This window comes from Leptodactylus fuscus, unplaced genomic scaffold (assembly GCF_031893055.1).
Source record: "Leptodactylus fuscus isolate aLepFus1 unplaced genomic scaffold, aLepFus1.hap2 HAP2_SCAFFOLD_389, whole genome shotgun sequence".
Lineage (NCBI taxonomy): Eukaryota > Metazoa > Chordata > Amphibia > Anura > Leptodactylidae > Leptodactylus > Leptodactylus fuscus.
In genome coordinates, this window is record NW_027440412.1 from 78,273 (window position 1) to 89,576 (window position 11,304).

The 11,304-nt window shown below is 33.6% G+C and overlaps 1 protein-coding gene across 1 annotated transcript in view; it reads right to left on the reverse strand.

Moving 5' to 3' along the window:
* Nucleotides 1–10,400, reverse strand: part of LOC142188168 (placenta-specific gene 8 protein-like) — a 29,874-nt gene extending 19,474 nt beyond the window's left edge. Inside the window, exon 1 of the mRNA XM_075261778.1 lies at nucleotides 10,332–10,400. The gene's annotated coding sequence lies outside the window, so the exon portion shown is untranslated. The remainder of the gene's footprint in view (nucleotides 1–10,331) is intronic.
* Nucleotides 10,401–11,304: the final 904 nt, after the last annotated feature.

Genomic DNA, 11,304 nt, shown 5'->3' on the forward strand with positions numbered 1-11,304 from the left:
ATATCACAGGGTGTAATATAACAGTATAGTGCATAATGTGACATATCACAGGGTGTAATATAACAGTATAGTGTATAATGTGACATATCACAGGGCGTAATATAACAGTGTAGTGTATAATATGGCATATCACAGGGTGTAATATAACAGTATAGTGTATAATGTGACATGTACAGGGTGTAATATAACAGTATAGTGTATAATGTGACATATCACAGGGTGTAATATAACAGTGTAGTGTATAATATGACACAATACAGGGTGTAATATAACAGTGTAGTGTGTAATATGACATGTACAGGGTGTAATATAACAGTGTAGTGTATGTGACATATCACAGGGTGTAATATAACAGTGTAGTGTATAATGTGACATATCACATGGTGTAATATAACAGTATAGTGTATAATATGGCATATCACAGGGTGTAATATAACAGTATAGTGTATAATGTGACATATCACAGGGTGTAATATAACAGTGTAGTGTATAATATGACATATCACAGGGTGTAATATAACAGTATAGTGCATAATGTGACATATCACAGGGTGTAATATAACAGTATAGTGTATAATGTGACATATCACAGGGCGTAATATAACAGTGTAGTGTATAATATGACATATCACAGGGTGTAATATAACAGTATAGTGCATAATGTGACATATCACAGGGTGTAATATAACAGTATAGTGTATAATGTGACATATCACAGGGTGTAATATAACAGTGTAGTGTATAATATGACATATCACAGGGTGTAATATAACAGTATAGTGCATAATGTGACATATCACAGGGTGTAATATAACAGTATAGTGTATAATGTGACATATCACAGGGCGTAATATAACAGTGTAGTGTATAATATGGCATATCACAGGGTGTAATATAACAGTATAGTGTATAATGTGACATATCACAGGGTGTAATATAACAGTGTAGTGTATAATATGACATATCACAGGGTGTAATATAACAGTATAGTGTATAATGTGACATATCACATGGTGTAATATAACAGTATAGTGTATAATATGACATATCACAGGGTGTAATATAACAGTGTAGTGTATAGTATGACATATCACAGGGTGTAATATAACAGTGTAGTGTATAGTATGACATATCACAGGGTGTAATATAACAGTGTAGTGTATAATATGACATATCACATGGTGTAATATAACAGTATAGTGTATAGTATGACATATCACAGGGTGTAATATAACAGTGTAGTGTATAATATGACATATCACATGGTGTAATATAACAGTATAGTGTATAATGTGACATATCACAGGGTGTAATATAACAGTGTAGTGTATAGTATGACATATCACAGGGTGTAATATAACAGTGTCGTGTATAATGTGACATATCACAGGGCGTAATATAACAGTGTAGTGTATAATATGACATGTACAGGGTGTAATATAACAGTGTCGTGTATAATGTGACATATCACAGGGCGTAATATAACAGTGTAGTGTATAGTATGACATATCACAGGGTGTAATATAACAGTGTAGTGTATAATATGACATATCACATGGTGTAATATAACAGTATAGTGTATAGTATGACATATCACAGGGTGTAATATAACAGTGTAGTGTATAATATGACATATCACATGGTGTAATATAACAGTATAGTGTATAATGTGACATATCACAGGGTGTAATATAACAGTGTAGTGTATAGTATGACATATCACAGGGTGTAATATAACAGTGTCGTGTATAATGTGACATATCACAGGGCGTAATATAACAGTGTAGTGTATAATATGACATGTACAGGGCGTAATATAACAGTATCCTATTAATATTATAAATGTGAAAGTTTGTGTGTTTGTGAGTTTGTGTGTGTTTGGATGTTTGTTCCTCAATCACGGAAAACCCACTCGACCGATTTGGCTGAAATTTTCCACAAACATAGTTAATACACCCGATTGCGCAATAGGCTACTTTTCGTCACAATAGCGCACATACGTTTTTCCCAGGACCCCCACAAACCCCAAACTCACATCACTATCTCTGCAATCTCACACACTTTGGACCATAGCAAGCCACAAAATTCCTATTGCCCTCTGCAGCCTCGCCCCTAACCCCACACAATCACATATACATAGACTTTACCACTTTGCCCCTCCCCTTAACGATACTCCAGGAGGCGCTCTATAACGCTCCGGAGCAGCCATGTTTACCAACCCCCACCACTCTGACAATCCGCGACACCACCCACCCATGTCAATACCCCTAGGAAGTCTAATAAATGCAAAAAAAATAAATAAAAAAAAAGTAAAAAAAAAAAATAAAATAAAAAAAGGATTAAAAATTCAAATCCCCCCTTTCCCTAGAACACATATAAAAGTAGTTAAAAACTGTGAAACACATACATGTTAGGTATCCGCGCGTCCGAAATCGCCCGCTCTACAAAGCTATACAAATATTTTTCCTGTTCGGTAAACGCCGTAGCGGGAAAAATGGTCAAAAGTGCCAAACCGCCATTTTTTCACTGTTTTGATTCTGATAAAAAATTGAATAAAAAGTGATGAAAGCAATAACATTTCCCGAAAATGGTAGAACTACAAAGTACACCCGGTCCCGCAAAAAAAGACGCCCTATACATCCCCGTACACGCATGTATAAAAAAGTTACGGCTGTCAGAATATGGCGACTTTTCAAAAAATAATTTTTTTTAACACAGTTTTGGATTTTTTGAAGGGGTCACAATGTAAATAAAACCATATAAATTTGGTATCTCCGGAATCGTAACGAAACACAGAATACAGGGGACATGTCAATTTGGTTGCACAGTGAACGCCGTAAAACCAAAGCCCGTAAGAAAGTCACAGAAATGCATTTTTTCTTCAAATCCCCCCCATTCTGAATTTTTTCCCTGCTTCCCAGTACATTATATAGAATAAATAATGGTGGCATCAGGAAGAAAAATTTGTCCCAAGAAAAATTAAGACCTCATATGACTCTGGGAGCGGAGAAATAAAAAAGTTATGGGGTTTAGAAGGAGGGGAGTCAAAAACAAAAATCAAAAAATGCCTTCGGCGGGAAGGGGTTAACTTCAAATCCTTCTGTCCCAAAGTCACTATGTACAGTATATACCAACACCGTATATATAGCAGCTCAAATACAAAGTAACTGCAACACAAAAGTCTCACGGATTCTCTGAATTACAGAAACAACAAGATACAAAGTTACATTTCATATCCCATACCTTATACACAGTACGAAAACCTTACCCGCGCCTGTATATACCCACTGCTACAATCACCGCAGACCAAGTCGCGGGTACCAGCTAGTAGTGTATAATATGACATGTACAGGGTGTAATTTAACAGTGTAGTGTATAATGTGACATATCACAGGGTGTAATATAACCGTATAGTGTATAATGTGACATATCACAGGGTGTAATATAACAGTGTAGTGTATAATGTGACATGTACAGGGTGTAATATAACAGTGTAGTGTATAATATGACATGTATAGGGTGTAATATAACAGTGTAGTGTATAATATGACATATCACAGGGTGTAATATAACCGTATAGTGTATAATGTGACATATCACAGGGTGTAATATAACAGTGTAGTGTATAATGTGACATGTACAGGGTGTAATATAACAGTGTAGTGTATAATATGACATGTATAGGGTGTAATATAACAGTGTAGTGTATAATCTTACATATCACAGGGTGTAATATAACAGTGTAGTGTATAATGTGACATATCACAGGGTGTAATATAAAATTATAGTGTATAATGTGACATATCACAGGGTGTAATATAACAGTGTAGTGTATAATATGACATGTACAGGGTGTAATATAACAGTGTAGTGTATAATATGACATATCACAGGGTGTAATATAACCGTATAGTATATAATATGACATATCACAGGGTGTAATATAACCGTATAGTATATAATATGACATATCACAGGGTGTAATATAACCGTGTAGTGTATAATGTGACATGTACAGGGTGTAATTTAACAGTGTAGTGTATAATGTGACATATCACAGGGTGTAATATAACAGTGTAGTGTATAATATGACATATCACAGGGTGTAATATAACAGTGTAGTGTATAATATGACATATCACAGGGTGTAATATAACAGTGTAGTGTATAATGTGACATATCACAGGGTGTAATATAACAGTATAGTATATAATATGACATATCACAGGGTGTAATTTAACAGTGTAGTGTATAGTATGACATATCACAGGGTGTAATATAACAGTGTAGTGTATAATGTGACATGTACAGGGTGTAATATAACAGTGTAGTGTATAATATGACATGTATAGGGTGTAATATAACAGTGTAGTGTATAATATGACATGTACAGGGTGTAATTTAACAGTGTAGTGTATAATGTGACATATCACAGGGTGTAATATAACAGTGTAGTGTATAATGTGACATATCACAGGGTGTAATATAACAGTGTAGTGTATAATATGACATGTATAGGATGTAATATAACAGTATAGTGTATAATGTGACATATCACAGGGTGTAATATAACAGTGTAGTGTATAATATGACATATCACAGGGTGTAATATAACCGTATAGTGTATAATGTGACATATCACGGGGTGTAATATAACAGTGTAGTGTATAATATGACATGTATAGGGTGTAATATAACAGTGTAGTGTATAATGTGACATATCACAGGGTGTAATATAACCGTATAGTATATAATATGACATATCACAGGGTGTAATATAACAGTGTAGTGTATAATATGACATGTATAGGGTGTAATATAACAGTGTAGTGTATAATATGACATATCACAGGGTGTAATATAACCGTATAGTATATAATATGACATATCACAGGGTGTAATATAACAGTGTAGTGTATAATGTGACATATCACAGGGTGTAATATAACAGTATAGTATATAATATGACATATCACAGGGTGTAATATAACAGTGTAGTGTATAATATGACATGTATAGGGTGTAATATAACAGTGTAGTGTATAATATGACATGTACAGGGTGTAATTTAACAGTGTAGTGTATAATGTGACATATCACAGGGTGTAATATAACAGTGTAGTGTATAATGTGACATATCACAGGGTGTAATATAACAGTGTAGTGTATAATATGACATGTATAGGGTGTAATATAACAGTATAGTGTATAATGTGACATATCACAGGGTGTAATATAACCGTATAGTGTATAATGTGACATATCACGGGGTGTAATATAACAGTGTAGTGTATAATGTGACATGTACAGGGTGTAATATAACAGTGTAGTGTATAATATGACATGTATAGGGTGTAATATAACAGTGTAGTGTATAATATGACATGTACAGGGTGTAATTTAACAGTGTAGTGTATAATGTGACATATCACAGGGTGTAATATAACAGTGTAGTGTATAATGTGACATATCACAGGGTGTAATATAACAGTGTAGTGTATAATATGACATGTATAGGATGTAATATAACAGTATAGTGTATAATGTGACATATCACAGGGTGTAATATAACAGTGTAGTGTATAATATGACATATCACAGGGTGTAATATAACCGTATAGTGTATAATGTGACATATCACGGGGTGTAATATAACAGTGTAGTGTATAATATGACATGTATAGGGTGTAATATAACAGTGTAGTGTATAATGTGACATATCACAGGGTGTAATATAACCGTATAGTATATAATATGACATATCACAGGGTGTAATATAACAGTGTAGTGTATAATATGACATGTATAGGGTGTAATATAACAGTGTAGTGTATAATGTGACATATCACAGGGTGTAATATAACAGTATAGTGTATAATATGACATATCACAGGGTGTAATATAACCGTATAGTATATAATATGACATATCACAGGGTGTAATATAACAGTGTAGTGTATAATGTGACATATCACAGGGTGTAATATAACAGTATAGTATATAATATGACATATCACAGGGTGTAATATAACAGTGTAGTGTATAATATGACATGTATAGGGTGTAATATAACAGTGTAGTGTATAATATGACATGTATAGGGTGTAATATAACAGTGTAGTGTATAATCTTACATATCACAGGGTGTAATATAACCGTTATAGTATATAATATGACATATCACAGGGTGTAATATAACCGTGTAGTGTATAATGTGACATATCACAGGGTGTAATATAACAGTGTAGTGTATAATATGACATGTATAGGGTGTAATATAACAGTATAGTGTATAATGTGACATATCACAGGGTGTAATATAACAGTGTAGTGTATAATATGACATATCACAGGGTGTAATATAACCGTATAGTGTATAATGTGACATATCACGGGGTGTAATATAACAGTGTAGTGTATAATATGACATGTATAGGGTGTAATATAACAGTGTAGTGTATAATATGACATATCACAGGGTGTAATATAACAGTGTAGTGTATAATGTGACATATCACAGGGTGTAATATAACAGTGTAGTGTATAATATGACATGTACAGGGTGTAATATAACAGTGTAGTGTATAATATGACATGGGCAGGGTGTAATATAACAGTATAGTGTATAATGTGACATGTATAGGGTGTAATATAACAGTGTAGTGTATAATATGACATATCACAGGGTGTAATATAACCGTGTAGTGTATAATGTGACATATCACAGGGTGTAATATAACCGTATAGTATATAATATGACATATCACAGGGTGTAATATAACAGTGTAGTGTATAATATGACATATCACAGGGTGTAATATAACAGTATAGTATATAATGTGACATATCACAAGGTGTAATATAACAGTGTAGTGTATAATGTGACATGTATAGGGTGTAATATAACAGTGTAGTGTATAATCTTACATATCACAGGGTGTGATATAACCATATAGTATATAATATGACATATCACAGGGTGTAATATAATAGTGTAGTGTATAATGTGACATATCACAGGGTTTAATATAACAGTATAGTGTATAATATGACATATCACAGGGTGTAATATAACAGTGTAGTGTATAATATGACATGTACAGGGTGTAATATAACAGTGTAGTGTATAATATGACATGTACAGGGTGTAATATAACAGTATAGTATATAATATGACATGTATAGGGTGTAATATAACAGTGTAGTGTATAATGTGACATATCACAGGGTTTAATATAACAGTATAGTGTATAATATGACATATCACAGGGTGTAATATAACAGTGTAGTGTATAATATGACATGTACAGGGTGTAATATAACAGTGTAGTGTATAATATGACATGTACAGGGTGTAATATAACAGTATAGTATATAATATGACATGTATAGGGTGTAATATAACAGTGTAGTGTATAATGTGACATATCACAGGGTTTAATATAACAGTATAGTGTATAATATGACATATCACAGGGTGTAATATAACAGTGTAGTGTATAATATGACATGTACAGGGTGTAATATAACAGTGTAGTGTATAATATGACATGTACAGGGTGTAATATAACAGTATAGTATATAATATGACATGTATAGGGTGTAATATAACAGTGTAGTGTATAATGTGACATATCACAGGGTTTAATATAACAGTGTAGTGTATAATGTGACATATCACAGGGTGTAATATAAAAGTATAGTGTATAATGTGACATATCACAGGGTGTAATATAACAGTATAGTGTATAATGTGACATATCACAAGGTGTAATATAACAGTGTAGTGTATAATGTGACATGTATAGGGTGTAATATAACAGTGTAGTGTATAATCTTACATATCACAGGGTGTAATATAACAGTATAGTATATAATATGACATATCACAGGGTGTAATATAACAGTGTAGTGTATAATATGACATGTATAGGGTGTAATATAACAGTGTAGTGTATAATCTTACATATCACAGGGTGTGATATAACCATATAGTATATAATATGACATATCACAGGGTGTAATATAATAGTGTAGTGTATAATGTGACATATCACAGGGTTTAATATAACAGTGTAGTGTATAATGTGACATATCACAGGGTGTAATATAAAAGTATAGTGTATAATGTGACATATCACAGGGTGTAATATAACAGTATAGTGTATAATATGACATATCACAGGGTGTAATATAACAGTGTAGTGTATAATATGACATGTACAGGGTGTAATATAACAGTGTAGTGTATAATATGACATGTACAGGGTGTAATATAACAGTATAGTATATAATATGACATGTATAGGGTGTAATATAACAGTGTAGTGTATAATGTGACATATCACAGGGTTTAATATAACAGTGTAGTGTATAATGTGACATATCACAGGGTTTAATATAACAGTGTAGTGTATAATGTGACATATCACAGGGTGTAATATAAAAGTATAGTGTATAATGTGACATATCACAGGGTGTAATATAACAGTATAGTGTATAATGTGACATATCACAGGGTGTAATATAACAGTGTAGTGTATAATATGACATGTACAGGGTGTAATATAACAGTGTAGTGTATAATATGACATGTACAGGGTGTAATATAACAGTGTAGTGTATAGTATGACATATCACAGGGTGTAATATAACAGTGTAGTGTATAATGTGACATATCACAAGGTGTAATATAACAGTATAGTATATAATATGACATATCACAGGGTGTAATATAACAGTGTAGTGTATAATATGACATGTACAGGGTGTAATATAACAGTGTAGTGTTTAATATGACATGTACAGGGTGTAATATAACAGTGTAGTGTATAATGTGACATATCACAGGGTGTAATATAACAGTATAGTATATAATATGACATATCACAGGGTGTAATATAACAGTGTAGTGTATAATATGACATGTACAGGGTGTAATATAACAGTGTAGTGTATAATATGACATGTACAGGGTGTAATATAACAGTGTAGTGTATAATATGACATGTATAGGGTGTAATATAACAGTGTAGTGTATAATCTTACATATCACAGGGTGTAATATAATAGTGTAGTGTATAATGTGACATATCACAGGGTGTAATATAAAAGTATAGTGTATAATATGACATATCACAGGGTGTAATATAACAGTGTAGTGTATAATATGACATGTATAGGGTGTAATATAACAGTGTAGTGTATAATGTGACATATCACAGGGTGTAATATAAAAGTATAGTGTATAATATGACATATCACAGGGTGTAATATAACAGTGTAGTGTATAGTATGACATGTAGAGGGTGTAATATAACAGTGTAGTGTATAATGTGACATATCACAGGGTGTAATATAACAGTATAGTATATAATATGACATATCACAGGGTGTAATATAACAGTGTAGTGTATAATATGACATGTATAGGGTGTAATATAACAGTGTAGTGTATAATCTTACATACCACAGGGTGTGATATAACCGTATAGTATATAATATGACATATCACAGGGTGTAATATAACAGTGTAGTGTATAATGTGACATATCACAGGGTGTAATATAAAAGTATAGTGTATAATGTGACATATCACAGGGTGTAATATAACAGTATAGTGTATAATGTGACATATCACAGGGTGTAATATAACAGTATAGTGTATAATGTGACATATCACAGGGTGTAATATAACAGTGTAGTGTATATTATGACATGTACAGGGTGTAATATAACAGTGTAGTGTATAATATGACATATCACAGGGTGTAATATAACAGTATAGTGTATATTATGACATGTACAGGGTGTAATATAACAGTGTAGTGTATAATGTGACATATCACAGGGTGTAATATAACAGTGTAGTGTATAATGTGACATATCACAGGGTGTAATATAACAGTGTAGTGTATATTATGACATGTACAGGGTGTAATATAACAGTGTAGTGTATAATCTTACATATCACAGGGTGTAATATAACCGTATAGTATATAATATGACATATCACAGGGTGTAATATAACAGTGTAGTGTATAGTATGACATATCACAGGGTGTAATATAACCGTATAGTATATAATATGACATATCACAGGGTGTAATATAACAGTGTAGTGTATAATATGACATATCACAGGGTGTAATATAACCGTATAGTATATAATATGACATATCACAGGGTGTAATATAACAGTGTAGTGTATAGTATGACATATCACAGGGTGTAATATAACAGTGTAGTGTATAATATGACATATCACGGGGTGTAATATACAGTTTAGGTGTGATATATTGCGGTATCGGTGAGTGTGAGGGGTCTCTTACCTGCTTTGTGGTTCGCTCTCTTGTGGTGACACGAGTACTTCCCCAGCTCTCACCACTGCTCAGTTTCGTTTCTCTTCGCCCCTCCTAATTTCTGGTGCCAAATCCCTGTTGTAGCCTGAAGTTACACAGAGTGAGGAGCCAGAACCCAGAGCGGCAGAGACATCAACTGTCCTGTACCCCCTCCCCCCACCACTGTATCTCCCCCCACCAGTGTGCTCCTCCTCCCCAAGACCAATGTGGTGATGATTTATCTGGGGATGACCTTGTCACTGCTACCCTGTCCTAAGTCACTAGGTTTGTCTTCTCTTTATTCTTATTTCTCTTCCATTTTCTTCTCCACCTTCTGGTTCTTCTTTTTTTCCGTCTTCTGTAGATTCTTCTTCATTGTCTTCTCCACCTTCTTCTTTAGATTCTCCTTTGTCTTCTCCACTTTCTTCTGATTCTTCTTTTTTCCATCTTCTGTAGATTCTCCGTCATCTTCTCCACCTTCTTCTGTAGATTCTCCTTCTTCGTCTTCTCCACCTCCTTCTGGTTCTTCTCTTTTCTTCCATCTTCTGTAGATTCTCCTTCTTTGTCTTCTCCACCTCCTTCTGGTTCTTCTCTTTTCTTTCATCTTCTGTAGATTCTCCTTCTTCGTCTTCTCCACCTTCTTCTGTAGATTCTCCTTCTTTGTCTTCTCCACCTCCTTCTGGTTCTTCTCTTTTCTTTCATCTTCTGTAGATTCTCCTTCTTCGTCTTCTCCACCTTCTTCTGTAGATTCTCCTTCTTTGTCTTCTCCACCTCCTTCTGGTTCTTCTCTTTTCTTTCATCTTCTGTAGATTCTCCTTCTTTGTCTTCTCCACCTCCTTCTGGTTCTTCTCCTTCCTTCCATCTTCTGTAGATTCTCCTGCTGAGGACAACTAAGTTTCCTGCAGACGTTGATCCTACAAGAGGGCAGGAAGGATCTGTGCCTGGTGTCCGGTGGTCAGTATGT